At 39.9% G+C, this 17,917-nt stretch overlaps 1 protein-coding gene across 1 annotated transcript in view; it reads left to right on the forward strand.

The window, feature by feature from the left end:
- The window catches only part of Nalcn (sodium leak channel, non-selective), a 247,723-nt gene that overhangs the window by 150,344 nt on the left and 79,462 nt on the right, over positions 1-17,917 (forward strand). The gene's annotated exons all lie outside the window — the stretch shown is intronic.

Raw genomic sequence — 17,917 nt, forward strand, 5'->3', positions numbered from 1 at the left:
CTCAAAGGAAAATAAAGTAGTGATACCATTTTCAGTAGTGCTTTTAGGCTATTATTTATTCATGACTGGACTGAAACTACATATTTAATTAATTCATCTATTAATTTCATACCCCAAATCCCTCCAATTTCATATTTGAAATTCACTGGAGCAAAAATGATCATTCTAAATTAAAATGTGCCTAGTTCTCTCTCTTCCCTTTTTAAACAAAAATATTTTTGTGTCTTCACTAGTTTTAAAAACTGTGTCCTTTGAATGGGACTAGAAAGGTTGCTCCACTTACAGAGAGGCCCCAAGTCCCGTGTAGCAGCTCACAAACACCTACCCCTGTAGCTCCAAGGGACTCAATCCACTCTTCTCTCTCTTGTGGGCTCCTGCAAATATGTGATGCACATAAACTCACAAAGCTCCACACATACACATACACTTAAGATTATAAAAGTATAAATAAGTGAATATTTTTTAAATTGTACCATTTAAAAATATTAATTGGTTCCCCATTTTTCATTGACCTTAGGCTTTGAGGTTTCATCATTTGAAGAAAATACTACACATTTAATTATGCACATGTGATCATGCACTTTCATACACATGTTTATAGCCATGGGGAGAGGGCAAACATGAAAACCTCCAGTGTCTAAGAGACTTATTGGACTTGCCAATAAAATTACCCCATAAGGAATTTACTAGGAATTTACACAGAGATCTGGCACTTACAATCTAATTTTACCACTATCCCCAGATAGAGAGTAGAATAGAAAGGATATGTTAAAAGTTTACTCTCCTATCATTTCAAGTTAGAGGAAGCATTGCACACTCCTAATTCTTCGCTCAGTTCAAAGTACTGTTTTAACTTTTTACTGTTTATAGCTGTTATGGTGGAAGCTTCATGCCAGCCCGTGGTATCCACACACCTAAATAGTCTGGAATGTTATGGTGAAAGTTCTACCTAAACCTTCCTCCCCTATCTCCCTCAAAACCCTGGCTCATCTCAGAAAGCCTGCCAAATGATGATGCCTCCCCTCAGAGATGCTCAAGACCACGCCCACAGGGTATTTAAACTGCCTCCAAGACTCATGGATTTTTTGGTCTCCTTTTCCCATATCCTCTCTGGGCCATCCGGAGGTGCTGTAGCCATTAAACATGGGCTTTTCCTAATTCTGTTTGATTTGGTCTGATTTGGATTGCTGTATGGGCAGAAATCCTATGGGGAATAGAAACTTTTCATTAGCCAGTCTGTAGATTGTTGTTGATATGGTCATAGTTGTTGACTGCCTACTCACTGCCAAATGCCAAGTAACTTCACTTACTGCTAAAATTTAGCCATTCAGCACAGATAACATTATATCCATCTAACAGGCAAGAGAAAGGGACACAATGAACTGAATATTGAACAATCAACAAACGTTAAAGCTAAGATTGGAACTGATGCAGTTTGGATCAAAAAAAAAACATATGCTAAAGACCTAAAAGATAATGACTCAGGCTGAAATCATATAAATAAATGTCAAATGTGAGTCAGATATTTCATGAATCTATTCATAAGACTTTTAAATTTCATATGTGGTATTATTGATAATCACAATTATTTTATGTTGTACATATATATACATATGTACATATGTATATATATTTTTATATATTTTTTTCCACATGAAATTGTCTAAATGTGATTGTAGTGACCTGTGAAAAAGACAAGTATTGTTTGTGTGAGGGCAGGGGGTGAGATAGAAAGAGAGAGAGAGAGAGAGAGAGAGAGAGAGAGTCAGATACATAAAATCACAATGAGAAAGACCTTGGCCAAACTGTTCTCTGTCATCAGTTTAGAGAGGGTGACCTTGATGCTCAGTGGTACAGTGCTAAGAGAGATGAAAAGGAGAATGTGGTGGGGTGGAAACTTTGAAAATTACAAAGAAATCCTACAGCTTTAATGATTTTACACAAAGTCATAGCAAGAGATATATTAAGGGTGTTCTTTTAAGAAATATAAAATTCATTAAACTATGAGGGGAAACTCCAGAGAGGCCTCAGGGAAAGAATTGTGGGAAATAGAAGCGGATAGTCTGTTTAGATTAAATTCAAAGCTATGAAACAATTTTTGAAAAGGCTCTCCAGCTCCACATCCTATATCATAAAATCCTGGTTCAAGGGTTTGACAGAGTCCAAGGCACAGAGGTGAGTGAACACACAGCTTCTCACTCTTGGTCACTGGGAGTTTTCCCCAATATATTATTTTTGTTGGTTATTTGGGAATTGTATACAATGCACCCCATCATTCTTGCTTTGCATTCATTTGTCTGGGAACTTTTAAAAAACAGAAACAACAAAAAACACTATGATGTGTGTGTGTATATGTGTTACAAATGAGTAGTTTTCTTTATCCTTTTCTTTAGCCTCATCTTTCATAATGGTTGATTCTTGTGTCATGTCACCTGGGTTAAGGAATGACCACATAGTTAACATTGTTCTGGCTAGATCTGCAGGAATGTTTCTGATAAAGCTTAGCATCTTAATAATTTATAGACGACGAAGCATCATTAAATCAGCTGAGGGTCTAACAGAACAAAAAGGTAAAGAAAGTTAATTACTCTTTGCCAGATGACTTAAGGTAAACAACTGATTTATAACAAGGCTGGAACCTACACCATTAGTTCTCTGCTGGAGCAGCATTGCTTCTCTGTATCTCCTTGCAGAGTGAAGACTGGGATTTCTCTGCTTCTGTGATCCATGAGTCAGTGTCTCTCTCTCTCTCTCTGTCTCTCTGTCTCTCTCTCTCCCTCTCTGTCTCTCTCTCTCTTCTCCCCAGCCTCTCCCACTCCGTCTTTCCTTCTCCATCTCCCTCCACCCTCCCTCCTTTCTCTCCTCTCTTCCTCTCTTCCCCCACCCCCACCCACACACTATTGGAATTCTAAGATGCTCTTATACCTTGAAGCTTCTATTCATCTCTGTTGCTTCCCATACATTCCAAATTCAGGGTCCTAGCAAGTAGTGTTGCTTTGGACACAAATCAGCTAATCAGTCACCAGTTGCATCTTAATAGCTCCCTCCAGATCTTCCCATACTCACTATTTTGTCAATCTCTCATGAGTAGATTCAAGATAATGTGACGTTAAAATGAGTGGCATTGCTGGGACATACTAACCTACCAAATTCCATCCTGATTTATTAAGCGTAATTCAGAGAAGTAAACTTTTTTTCACCAATTCATGTTATTTCTAAATACCAGAGCTGGGACACACACAGAATGTATGCCTCTAAGCCAGTATCCTTTGCCTTCTCTGAAGATCAGTTCTTTCTTTGGTGATGACAATATCTAGATAGTGGGATAGATAAGATGTGTAGAATATTTTGATATCAACAGATTCTCATCCTGCAGGTATATAGACAGAAAGCCAGATAATAATCATGATCCAGCCATTCCTGTGGAGGGTGGGTGTTGAGGAGGGCAGTATGGTTGAGGTGTTGTTGAACGGAGGGAGATTAACTCTTGAATCTGTTAGCAAGAGGGATACGCACACACACATACGCACAGATAGATGCACACGCACACACACACACACACACACACACACACGTACTTGTGTATGGTCACCAGGGAGCTGTTTCTACCTTTAAATAGCTTGTGAGATGGTGGAAAAGTTGACAAGTAAACAAACTGAAGTGAGTAGTGATGATGAATAAAGAGTTTGGGCAGCAGACATTGTGAAATCAGTGACATTCTTTACAGGTATCGGGTATGACAAGATCTGAAGGTGAAAGAAGCAACAAAAGAGGTTAGAGGAAGAAGGCATGAAGGAGAGCAGCCACAAAAGAGTGAAGGATCTGACACATACCTTCATGGTATCACAGTACGAGAAGCAACCTGTCATAAAAAGTTACACACTGTAGCTGTGCAGTCAAGTCCATAGACACACAATATGAAGTTGCTTGCCAGGATAAGGGCACTGTTGTTCATTAGGTACTGAGCTCCGACTTTGCAAAATGACAAAGTTCAAGGAGTCTGTGGCATAGCAGTGTGAATTGGATAGTCAGTAAGATGTGAATTCTTTTAAGTACGTTTACTACAATTCATATTTTTACTTGAAATGGGCAACCGCCATAGCAATAAGAAGGTGGTTAGGGATGGCAGAAAGAGTGGGTTCAGGACTTGGATGGTAAAGGTGGGATGCAGAAAAGGAAGCATGAATGACAGCTGAGGAAGTGAATCAGAATTCCCAACTCCCACATCTCATCTTCCTCACACTCTATATTTCCGAGCAGACTACCTACTTGCTGGTGGGTTCGTAATTACATGCACCCCATTAGCATATTCACTACAGTATACCCAACCTTCCCTCACTGAGAATGGTATTTGTACAACACACTGGGAACATACACAGCTGGAGGATGGATTGGTAGCTAAGATTCCTGCTGCTCAAGGAAGCACTCAGCTGCCCAGGAGGTAGAGGATCAATACTCTAAAGAACCTAGAAATCACTAATAGATGAAAGTGGGAGAGGCACCACATTTTACTCAAAGCAGTTAATATGAGCAGACTCCACTTGAGATCACTCTCAGTCTTTTGGAGAGATTCTTCTTTGTCAGTTTGCTTATCATAGCCCAGAGCTTTATTTAATGTCCAAGGATAATCTTATATATTACATTGAATGTGTGACCAGCGTCAGACATTTTTCTAGTAAGTTCTGACGTACTAAAACATGAGCAGCAATAAAATTAGCTGAAAGGAATCATTAAGACTGTGAACTATTTAGACCAAAGTTCAAGCCAAGGAAGAAGTAATAGCAGAAACTTGGAATTTGAAAGTATCAATCACCAACATCAAGAAAATTGGATATATAGATGTCGAAACCATGCATTGAGGCAAAAAGCCTGTGATCCCATCACTCAGAAGATATATGATGCCCACACAAAGAAGGAGGGGAGAAAGAAAGAAAGGAGGGAGGGAAGGAAGTCTGCACCAAAAAAAAAAAAAAAAAGGTTATTTTTTTTAAGTCTGTATTCAAGAAGTCTGGTCACAGCAGGAGGTAAACCTGTCAAAATTTGTGTCTTCCTGATATGTGTTCAGTCATGACTCTCAGAAAGTTCTTCTATAGAATATATTCTATTCCTGCCTAAGTGCCTGTGATGTGATTTAACTGGAAAAAGCATCTTTGAAGATATCATTAAGTTATGATGAGACCCCTGAGGGGAACCCAAATACAGGTTGACGGGAGTCCCTGTGGAAAGAGAAGGGACACAGACATAAGGAGATGGACCAATGATTAGGGAGACAAATCTAGGACATCCACAGGACACAAGAAATTGACCAAGTCATTCAAAGCTTGGAGAGCCTCATAAGATGGTCCTACCCGGAATATCAAAAAAAAATTTACACTGGGGACATCTTGTTCTAAATTTCTCAGCCTCTGAACTAGAAGAAAGTAAATGACTGCAACACTAAGCCACCCAGGTTTGAGAACTTTGTATCTTCAGCCCTGGGAATTGAACATTTCCAAAGCTTCTTTCTCCAACTTCAGGATGAAACATTCAGACACTGGGAAACTCCATGGCTAAATGCTGGTAGCAGGTGAATTCTAGAGCAGCTGAGCGTGGTGTTGTGATCAGTTAGGGCCATTTCTTTGCCTTGTGTAGCCCACCCCCCAGCACCTGCGATCTGTTTCACAAATCAGGCAAAGGCCTAGAGATTGAAATTAGAGACAAGACAGAGGGTCATTAGTTCAGAGTGCCGAATGCCATTTATTGAGGGCACAGAATGGGCTTATATACTGACTTACAGCACAGTGGAAATTAACAGGCTTATCAGGCTTAGCTCCTCCCCACCAGGTGTGTATTAGCAAGACAGGAAGAATACCAATAATAGCTTTGAGTCAAGACATTCCGGCCAACAGCTTCAGGGTTGCTCAAGATGCCTTGGGGGTCCATGTAGGGCCCTACCCTAAAAATTCATCAGTGTGAGACTTCCATGGAAGAAGATTCCTATAAACTGTTCCAAAATTCCCTTTCAGATGGTTTTTGATGAAACCAGAACACCTTCAAATGATACTGTTGTGTAATCCTCACCGTCCCTGATGCCCTGACATTCCAGGATCTCTGTTCTTGGTTAGTTAAGTCTCTTGACAATGAACTCTACACCTAAGACTATAGACTATGTTTTCACATTTACAATAGCAAAGTGCTGCTCAGGTCAGTCTTCAATTGTGCTGGTTCAAATTGTGTGTGTGGGGGGGGGGGGGTGTGAGGCGAGATTGATGCTGGTTGTCTTTCTCTGTTGCTTACTATTCCTTAGTATCTCATTGAACTTGGCAAGCATCAATTTGGATAGGCTGGCTGGCCAATCGACTTTGGAGATCACCCTATGTCTATACACATGCCCTCCATTTCATGGGGTACAGGAGTATGCTACCACCACTGGATTTTTCCTTGTGCTCTGGAGATCTAAACTCGGGTTTTCTTGCTTGTGAAGAAGGCATTTTTCTAACTAAGCCATTTCCCCTCCCCTCAACATGATATTTAATACAGATTCTCACAGTATTCTGGGAGATTATCAAATCAAAATTATCTCAATAGTATTTTGTTTTGTTTACTATGGTTCTGCTGTTGTCTGTTTGTTTTATAAAGAGTGAGGTGTCAAGTAAAAATGTATCCAAACAGGGGGGACATTATCCTTCAACACTGCATATAAGAGTTCCTTCCTGAGCTCCAAAGATGTTCTTTCTTTTCCTCCCTTTAATCAAGAGCAAAGCATATTTAAGTGCTTGCTGCCCTGAACGCCTGAACACAACAAGGGAAATAATAAAGTGAAATCTAACAGCATTATTTTGTTTTCCCACTCCTGTCATAGACAATAGGAAAATAGATTGTTCTGGTTCTGAGGACAAAGGCATGACAATTGTTTTTGTAGCCTTATGAAGTGTCTGACAGCTGTTTAATCATAAACACACACATTCATAGCTGTGTTACTTGTTCTGAGGCATTAGATGAGTTATATCCTAGACAGACCTAAGTACTAACTAAGTATGCCCATTGGCAAGGATGTGGTTGCCTCTGTGGACTCAAGCTTCAAACAGGCCATCTGCTTCTTTCTTCTGATAGTTCAAATACATTTCCATTTTTTTTCCCAAAGACTTCCTAGTTTCTGATTGTTCATTTATTCATCAAATAGTTGAATCCTTACTACAAACAAAAAACTGCATCAGGCTCAGTGGAATCAAGAATATGCAAATAACTTTACCACTCCAGAGTCTAATTTGAATACAAGCTGAATATTCCTTGTGAAAATGCATGAAGCCAGGAGCATTTCACACTTTGAAGTTGCTAGGATTTTGAAATATTCACATAGACTTTACTACTACATGAGTATCCCTAATTTTCTCATCCTGTATCTATAGATGTGATGTGACATTTTCAATTTGATGACGTTGGTCTTAACCCGTGTGTTGTTTGGTATGATTGCTTCTCCCTTCTTGACTGGCTTCTATGCAATCTTTCTGGTCCCATAGGAATTTAGATCCAGGCTCTCATAAGGTCTCGGCAGATCTGATACTGTCATCTGGGAGTGAGTATGAAGCTGGAATCCCTGGGACTGGATTTAACTGCACCCACTGGCCCCAAGTGTATTCTTTATGCCCAGCATCTGTTCTCTGTTTCTGTTGCTTAACCTATGTAGATTTTTGAAATAAAGACCTTTGATATCTCCCTTATTCATTAATGTATATATGCTGACACCTTCCCCTCTCTCAAACCTCAGTACATAGTGCAGACAACATGATGGTCATCACCATGGGGGGAGGGTTTGACAGCCAGTTTAGGGTGAAAAGATGGACCACAAATGTCCCTGGTTTTCGTGCCAGGCTGTGGCATAAGAGCTGCTGTGACTGAGTTCTGAGTGAATAGCAGTTTCTCAGAACAGCATGAGTTTGCCAATCTTTAATTTTCTCCTTAATGAAAACCTAGGTTATATTAATAGATGCTATGAGACAGCTTGCTTTCCATTTGAGTGTAGGTGAAAATGAACATGAAATTCAGCGAAAGCACCCTTTCCTTCCATTTGCATAATTTGCTCTCAAAATTCACCAGAAGTTCTGGAAATGAATTTCATGACTACTTGAATGCTCATGTGGCTCCATGTATTTTTACTGGGTCATTTTATCTTACTCTACTATGACAGGAAAGCTTTTAATTAAGTGCCTTGCTCTCTTGGTTGACCTACACCTGAAGGGCACAGACTTGACCTTGCTGAAATGACCAACATGCTCTTGTTCAGTCCACATGCCCGAATGACCCTCCTAGTTGAGAAAAGTGGCTATCATGGGGGAAAGTGTATAGGTAAGGATAGGGAGTACAGTGTACATGTGTAGAGATGCTCCTTGGCAGAGGCAAGCAGCAGAAGAGCTTAGAGGAAAATCAATTCATAGATTCCTGTGAAAATAAAAGCCTGGTTATATGGAAGCTTGCTGAGCTGGAATGCCAGTAGGAATGCCTGGTATAGCCACTGGATTAGAGCAAAGTATCTTTGCTGTTCAAAGACATTGACATCTTCCTTCTGGAGAACAGTATGGATGGGGCAGATGGGGCATAGGAATCCATCCATGTGTAGCCTAGATGTGACTAAAGATAAGAGCCCACCCAGAACATCAGCAACTGCTTGAGAAATAAACAAGAAATATTCTAAGACTTGTCCTGGGAGGAGTAGTAGTCTCTTCTAGTTCTCTCTTAACCTTGGATGGTTCTGAATAGTTCTTGCTGGCTACTGTGAAAATGTTAAATGGACGTGGGAAGCCAAAGGGCTGGTAAAACATAAGCCTAGTCAGAGCCAAGAGCAGATCCAGGCAGGAAAAAAAAAGCCTAGAGGAAAAGCCCAAGTAAAGCATGACCCACTGTCTTAGAAGTCTTTGGCTGTAGAACATTGAAATAATTTTTATCACAGGGCTGCAGAATAGAGAAGGAAGGAAATGAAGCTATGTTACCCCATCAACAAAGGACATCTCTATGAACAGGGTTAGACCCAGACCAAACCAGGAGGACTACTGGGACATGCGTGTAACCTCCTGGTATGATTCCTTCCCCTTACCCCTTCAAATCTGGCCTCTACTCAGCAGGAGGTAGTATCCGTGAAAGAGGAAACATGTCTCTTCCCCAGTCCAATACTATGAGTCAGGCTTGTACCTGAGTGAAATGTGTGAGGAAAAGTTTAGTTCAGATATAAGACAAAAAGTCACTAATTTATGACAGCCAAGGCTGAACCAGAAGCTACAGAATCTGTTTGCCAATAATAGACAGCCTTTTATTTCCCCTTTCCTATAGTAGAGGACTGATGATTTCATTGTTGACCTTTCCTCATAGTCTAGGTTAACTTGCTCATTATTAAACATAGTAGGGCAAACTGGTCCCTGACTTTATCATGCATAAATATTGTGTACTCTGATATTAATAAAAGAATGTCTTACAGCGTTTCTCAGAAATGAGAAATGTGCACGTTGTTTTGTTCAGTGTTAGCCCTATTTTCATCCTATTTTGCATAAAATATGTTAATTAATGTAAATTTTCAGATTGCATCTAATAAACCCTTTATATCAAAGGATGCAAAACTTTTTAACAACTCTGCCATGGACAACAAGCACTCTGAGGAATAATGTTTGGAAATGTGTGATTGATACATGAAAAGGAATTACTTAAATGGAAAGTGTACTGCTAGGGTCCAGGTCAAATTTAATGTGCTTTGTTTATGTTTGGTGAATATCATCATTGATGTAACTTTATTGGGAAGCTAAGATGAAAAAAAGAAATCAGATAACTTCCTGAAGATGAAGAGAGACAGAAAAAGAAGTTACAAGTAAGCAAAAAGGAGAGTTCAAAAAGTGAGTGTGAAGTAGATGATAATAGAAGATAGATTGTAGATAGATAGGTGGTTAGATAGATGTTAAGTGGATGAATGATAGATTATATATACATATATAGAGATGATAGATGCATATAGATATTCATAAGTAGAGATAGATAATAGATAAAAGATACATGGTAGATAGATAGGTGGATGGATGGATGATAGAGGAGAGAGATACATGATAGGTGATAAATGGATGGATGCTAGATATATAGAAAGATGATGGATGCATATAGATATATAGATAGTTGTGTATTTGCATGTATAAGGTTCTACACTTCTACAAGATGCACATGTTTAAGTAAACATGAACAAAACTAAATATAGACACATGTGCATGGGGCTTATTACACACATGCATGCCATAGTTCTCCTGCGAAAAAGAAAACTTAATAGCAGTAATAGAATAGTCCTCTTTCAGTAGTTTCTCTTCCCTTAATTTGAGTTACTTAAAGTCAACTGCAGACCAAAAATATTAAATGAAAAATTCCAAAATTAACAACTCATAAGTTCTAACTTGCTTGATACTCTAAGTAATGTGGTGATGTCTCTGGCCATTCTACTCTATCCTGCCCCCATTCCACTGCAGACATGGACATCCACTAGTCCAGTCGATATACATTACCCACTCATCAGTCATTTAGCAGCCAATTCATTCATTCTCCATATAGGTCATATAGACTGTTAAAGAACTTCAGTGCCTATGGTCAGGTAATCCTTAAATATTTCATCACAGGCCCAAAGTGTGAGTAATGTTGTTATTAATTCAGACATCCAAGATGATCTGCAAAGTGTAAGGTTTTTCCTGCCGGCCTGGACCCACCGTGGTGCCAGCCCCAAATAACACACAGAGACTCTGTATTTCATATAATGCTGTTGGCCAGATACTAGTTTCTTATCAGCTAGCTCTGTCTTAATTATTAACCCATTCCTATTAATCTAAGTATTTCCACATGGTCTCATCTTACTGGGGAGTGGGCCCGGACCTCTGTTCTCCAGTCTCTCCATGCTGACTCCTCCTTACTACTTCCTCCATTCCTCCTTGTCTCCTAGTCCCGCCTATCTTGCTTTCCTATTGGCCAACAGTGCTTTATTCATTAACCAGTGTGAGAAACATATTTACAGAATGACATCTCCCATCAGTAAAGTACTTATTTTAACTGAAAAGGTAAAATGCAGTAAGATATTTTGAGTGATACTGTTGCAATTTTTAAAAGTGGCACTTGAGAGAAATACAATGTACAACAGAGCCTGGGTGGAGGGGTTTTATTGTGGGAATGTGAATAGGAAAAGGGGAGGAGGAAAGGGGAGACAGGCCTCTGGGGGGTAGGAGTGGCAGAAAAGAAGAGAGGAACTGGGTGGGGAGGAAAGATGGAGAAACTGGCAGAGAAGCAGGGAGAGACAAAGAAAGATGGGAGGTGGGCAGAACCTTTTTAAAAGGTAACATAGTTAGTTAAGGTGCACAGGTGGTGCTCTTAGTGGCTGTAGTTCAGGGAATATCCTTTCAGAACCCCCAGGGCAGTCAAAACATCAGATATCCTGAAATTAAGAGGCAAACCGATTTCTGTGAGTTCAAGGCCAGCCTTGTCTACAGAGTGTGTTTCACAGAAGGAACCCTATCTCAAAAAAAAAAGAGGTAATTAGAAAACTACCCAATTAGTGGTCTTCAAGGCCATCACCATCAATCAAACATGGAAAATTGGAGTGATTGATAACAGCAGTGTTGAGGAGGACAGAAGACATGGTGGTAGAAGAGAGCGCTGTGCCCTGGATGGAATTCTAGAACGAGAAAGGGGCCTTGGTGCAAAAGCATGCCAAATTCCAATAATTCCTTCGCTGTAATTAATGTACATAACTAAGACTAACTTCTGGTTTTGGGAAGAAGTATTCCATGGTTACATAAGATGCTCATTTAAGCAGAAGATAGATCAAGGGCATACAGAAATTCTTTGTGCTTTTTGCAATTGTTAAATAAGTTTAAAAATAATTTAAAAAATATAGTGGACTTTCAAAAATAGGGCAAGAATTTTCTATAGTAAATAATGTAACATGACATGTCAAAAGCAAAATAACGTTACCTTGTTCAATGATAGTATATAAAGCTTTGTATTGTACATGGGTCCTGTTTAGTTTATTTTTTATGCATTTTTAGTCTTAAACAGTGGGAACTTTCAATTTTGTCGAAAGCTAATGCTTTAGATGATCTTGCTCCGGAAAGAAAATCCAATGATTTACCAAGTTTCCTCTGACCTTTTAGAGGGATTGATGGCACTGGTCAGTTTGACTGATTTTCCATTATAAGGAAGAATAGAAGAGTGATGAGAAATAGCACAATGTCTCATTCTCTACTCATTGTATTCTTCTCGTCTTCAGCAGAGACAGGCAAATGTGAAGCCATGGGCTACAAACAGTTCTTCATTAAAAGTTGTTATCTCAGTAAGAGAAAGGCATGGATTTTTAGAAAGGTATACTGCAATGCCCAGGTCAGCAGGATGGGATTTGGACTTCACAAGCTTGAAGAAATGTCAGAAATTATTAATTTTTTTTAAGTAAAGTAGAAAAGGGATTTCTAAATTAAGGGACTGGAATCACAGAAGTTACAGTCAGTCTGTTTTGTGAGAATGTGGTTTTGAGGGCGCAAGTTAGTTTGGGGACCTTCACGTTCAGAAATCAGGAGGTTTGTGGGTGACTCGGCAGAACTGATTTGATCTCCTTGGAGCTGTGCCCTCACCCTTGGCATGACATGACAATGGCACTGATTGTGAATCCTACTCCTGGGAGCTATTGTAAGGATTAAATAATACTAGCATGCAAAGGGCTGAGGCTATAACCAGCCCACGTGGTTACTGCCCAAACCCCAACTACTTCTCTGAGAAATGTTCCTGTAGGAGACGGTTTGGGAAGGAGTTTTGAGACTTATATTAAGGAAGGAGCAGCTGCTGTAATTAAATGGCATCCTATGAAGTCACATGGAAAGAACTGGATGGGAGATAACAGCCAACAAGGTTAGGGCACAAAGGGCACAGCGTTGGAGGACATTTGAGGTCAAGCTGAGCAGAGTGGCACTTCTGCATATAAATATCAGTCCCGGAGTTTACTTTAAGGACCACGGAAACACAGTTGTTTCTTGTGATTTGGGAGGGTCTGAAGGAGAGATTTAAAGGCACAAGACTAAGACAGAAGCTCACAGGAGGCACTTAGGGAGCTCCATTTGGTAGTTTCTACTGCATAATCATGTGACCCCAATGCTAACCACAAAGAGCGAGCCCGAAGTAACCCTCCTGAGGGTAACGGTCAGTAAGACCGAAGTGCAGGGCAAAGCAGATGGCATGCTGGTATCGCCTCAAAGTGGTCAGTTTGAAATGGTTAGGAGAATGGTGAAGAAGACATGGTCAGAAAAAGGGATTCCCCCCCCCCGCCGCCCATCTTTGAATTCATGTCTACAGTAAGGAATCTTGAAAAATGAACCATCCAACTCAGCAAAGAGGAAGAAATGGGATGGAGATGGGAGGAAGAAGAGAGATGGAGAGCACGCACGTATGTGGTCTCCTTACCTTCCTGTAAAGTCAACCACTACTTCAGCATAGTGGTGGTTTGGGTTCGTATAGCACATCTCCCCTGCGTGATTCAGATTACGTGCAATGTGCTATCTCTCTTCTGCCTCTGGCGTTTAGGTAGAAGAATGGTGATCTTCATCTTTCATTTGAGAGCACTGAAATCCAAAAAGCTCAATTCCACATCCTCTTCTTCTGCCATTTACTAGGATATGCTATTGCCTGCGTGTCCTAGTTCATGTCTCTGCTGCTGCTGCAATGAACACTTGACCAAAACCAACATGGAGAGGAAAGGGTTTGTTTCATCTCCTAGGTTACAGTCAACCATTGAGGGGAGCTGAGGTAGGAAGTTAAAACAAACAAAAACAGAGGAGAATGTTGCTTACTTAATGGCTTGCTTTGCTCTGACCTGCCCAACTGTCTTTCTTATACTACCCAAGCACAGTAAGCGGCACAGTGGGCTGGGGCCTCCCACACTAATTAGCATTTTTAAAATGTCCCCACAGACATGACCACAGGCCAATCCAATGCAGGCAACTCCTCATTTAAGGGTGGAAGAGAGAACTTTGGTTGGTATATAAAATGAAATTTTAAAAATGTTTAATAAAAAAATACTACTTCTTCCGAGTTGTGTGAGTGTGTCTGGGTTTGTTGTAGCAAATTGGCAAAAACTGTATTATATATTTTATATAAAAATGAGATAGCAGTTATACAAATACCTTTATACATGCTCTGTGTGTGTGTGGCTGTCTTTGTGTGTGTGGTATACATATAAAGACTTTACCTTGGCTCTCCCCTCTTACTGGAATATTCATCTAGCAATATGAACCAAGTATCTAGATTACATGAAATTCTAATGTAATTTCATCTGAAGTAGAGGAAAACGGTGCATTTTTATCATAACAAGCATATTTCTATGACTCATTCAGTTCCTAAATGGAAACAACCGTGTCTCAGTCGACCGACACAAGAGAAATCTAATGTGAAATGGTGTTAACATTTGTAAGAGAAAACATACAAAAGCCGTCTTGACTTATCAGCAATTCTTTAACAGATGGTAACTAGTTGCATTAATGGGTTTTTAATGAACGATCATCTAAGAACAATTTATGCAGTCCCTGTAACAAGGCGGTCTACTCTTTTAAAGTTCCTTTTTCCTCTTACCAACCAGTAAAGGCTGCTGGGAATGTTTTATGTGTGGTTGTGCAAAGCAACCTTCCGAAGGGCATTTAAAGTTTGTAAGATCTGAAGTTCAGTGTGAAGAGCTTGAAAGTAAACATTTCAGAGGTTCCACGAGGTGATAGCAGCGCCACTGTCCTTCCTAAGTGCTTTCTCTGTTGGGCTCCTAAATCAGCAAGTACAGAACCACACCTCAGTTCCTGGTGACTCAGCCCCTCCCAACGTACAGTTCTCTCCACACCTCCCTTGCTGGGCATGCCGTATGGATGCATGGGCAACAAACAGATCAGAACCTCTGGGGAGGTAGAAAAGCAAACGATCACATTCAACTACTTAGTCCACATTATGAAATTACTGTGAGCATTTTGGAGCTGCAGAGATGGCTCGGCCCTTAAGAGCACTTGCTGCTCTTGCAAGAACACCCAGAATCCTTGTGGCTCACAAACTCCTGTAACTACAACGCCAAGGAATCCAACGCCACCTTCTGCAGTTAACCATATGCATAGGAACACACACACACACACACACACACACACACACACACACACACAAAAATCAATATTAATTTAAATATATATATCACATACAATTAATTAGTCTGTATTTTAAAATCATCGTGAACATTGTCAGGTAACAGCTGTCATGCAGAAATGTAACCATAGGCCAACTGAGAAATGAGCCCTCCAATTTGATATGCATGGTTTGAATTCATGCATCAAGGTAATAAAAATCTCAGTTTGACCTTCGGAGTATTGAATTTGTTAAAGATTTTATAAAGGAGAGGGAATTAGTCAAAAATACCGTAAATACACATTTGTGGCGTGTACAGTACTGCTGCCTGCATGTGTGAATTCATTGCCCTTTGCTTGCAGTAAAAAATGAAAGTGTCTCCCTGTGGGTTCTCCTTACTCACAAGAACAGGGAAAGCAAGGGTAGTCCTCACATTTTATATCAAGTATTTATGATAACACATATTATTAAAAGCCAGAATGTTTGTTCTCAACCCAAATAAACCATCTGTTTTATCTCAGAAGCCATTTCATTTCAGTTGTAAAATTTGTGTAAACAAATTAGTTAGAGAAGACCCCTTGAAAAATGATGTTGTGTATAGTTCACAAAGATTCTCCATTCTGAATCACCATCAGTATAGACGCAAAAGAACCAGGTAAGATGCATGGAGAGTCCAGCCGTAATTTAATCATGTAACTAAGAGGAGGGACTGACTCCTTTTCATTCTGGTGTGAACATAATGTGATCATTTTTCGTAGTCTGAACAGCTAACAGTTACTCTTCAGATGTACTAACTCACACGTCTATGCAGAACCCCCCTCCCCGCCATCATTGAGCAAGGATTTGGTTTAAAAATGACAATATTTTACACATCTAGGTATTTTCTAAATACTTTTCTTTTAAAAAAAATCATGCTAAAAGATTACAATGAGCATTAATGTACTCCTCCAGTTCAGGTATTTGTCACAGCATTCCGAGAGGAAACGGGGTGGAACGGCATTTGAATCTCTTAGCGAAAGAACGAAAGGGCTGGAACAGGGAAGTCAGAAGCATCGAGGCAGAACAGGGTATGTGCCATGCAGCACAATTATATGCCCATACTCTCTGGAGAGGACTGGGAAAGCAGAGACTCGCAGCCACCCAAACCTGTGCAATGATATCTCAGCTTAACAGATGCTGAGCCGTGGAAGCGCCCAAGCTTAGATTTACGGTTTTTGTTTTTGTTTGTTTTTTGTTTTGGTTTGGTTTTTTGTTTGTTTTTGCTTTTTGTTAAGTTCCATGTTTGAAATTTGGTTGTAATTTCTCTTTTGCAAATGCACTTTCTTTTTTTCCTTGTGTTGTCCTGTGAGCCTGTGGCCAAACAATCATCTGGTCTGTGGGCTGCAGGCAGACTTCTTGCTCAGTTGAAGCCACTATCAACTCCCTCAGTGTGCCATTCTTCACATTAGTGTCTTCAACATGAAGAATAAAGCCTCAGTGTCCCCTGCATCATGTCTCCCATGCAAGGCTTCAGATCTTTTAGATTTTACCAGACATTGCAATTATAAATACTTTATTTTAAAAGCCTTACATTGGAGGGGGAGTAGTTTAATGGTCTTAAATTTACATCTAGTCCTTTTATTGATATTAGTCATTCATCTGCATCAAAGTATACTTGCTTTTAGTGTGTGGAAAGGAAAGAAAGACGTTAGGATGACAGGCAGAATATCATTTAATCGAATGTTAACTAACTTAGTGAGAGGTTTCAAAGTACCATGAAGTACTGCTTTCAGATCTACAGACCCTGATCTCCCTGAACCCCAGCACACCCTGGCTCCAGCATACCCCACCCCCAGATTGGCTTACTTCCCATCTTGTTCCTTTTTTCTTTCACTTGTGTTTGTGTCTGGGTCAAGCTTGTGGATTGCGGAAATCAGAACAGTCAAGGTTGTGATAGCAATGAAATAGGAGTTGCTGCGTGATTTTGTTCAAATGTATCATCTATCCACTTTTAAGCTTTTCGCTGAATTGTAATAAGCATAGGATGAGGCCATTTTCTGATGTTTTGCAAAAAATAATGTACCTAAATTAAACAGATCAAGGCAACTCTACTTTGGAAACCATTGACCTTATACCTGTCTGGCCATTGTTTTCTACTTGCCCCTAGAACACTGACCTCACTGAAAATTAGCAATATATAATAATGTTGTTACTTGTTGACCTTACAACCTTTCTTCCAATATATCCTCTTTTGTTATGACTGGCTTCCTGCCCTCAATACTGTACTATAAGATTGAACCACGTTTTATATTAGACTGTACCTCACTCATTTCACGTGTTTAAATAGACCAAGTTTTGTTTTTCTATTCTATTCATGAGTAATTGAGTTGTTTGTAGTCAGGATTCACAAATGCCATTGTCATAAATTTGAGGGCATGGCTGAAGTATACACACTCCTGCCAGAACAGGCCCATAGAGGTGTATAGGAAAAGAAGGAGCTCATGCAATTTCTGGAACAGGACTGTTCTTGCTCGTAGGAGACAAAATTCACTGTACCTGTGCAAACAGCCACTCCCCTTGCTCAATTTTCCTGACCTGTCTGCATATCTGAGCAGCCATGGTTCTCACCATTCAAGGGGAAGACTTGCAAGACCACGGAGAAGGTTCTGAGTCACTCAAATGAACTTTGCCATTGCTCTTTGTAGCTGTGTAGTTCAGTGACCATTTCCTGTTGAGCTTTAATTTGTTTCCAACCATAACCTATTTTCACTCTCTGGGGGATGAAATGAAAGGAAATTTAAAAATGGAATCT

Source organism: Phodopus roborovskii, unplaced genomic scaffold (assembly GCF_943737965.1).
Source record: "Phodopus roborovskii unplaced genomic scaffold, PHOROB, whole genome shotgun sequence".
Lineage (NCBI taxonomy): Eukaryota > Metazoa > Chordata > Mammalia > Rodentia > Cricetidae > Phodopus > Phodopus roborovskii.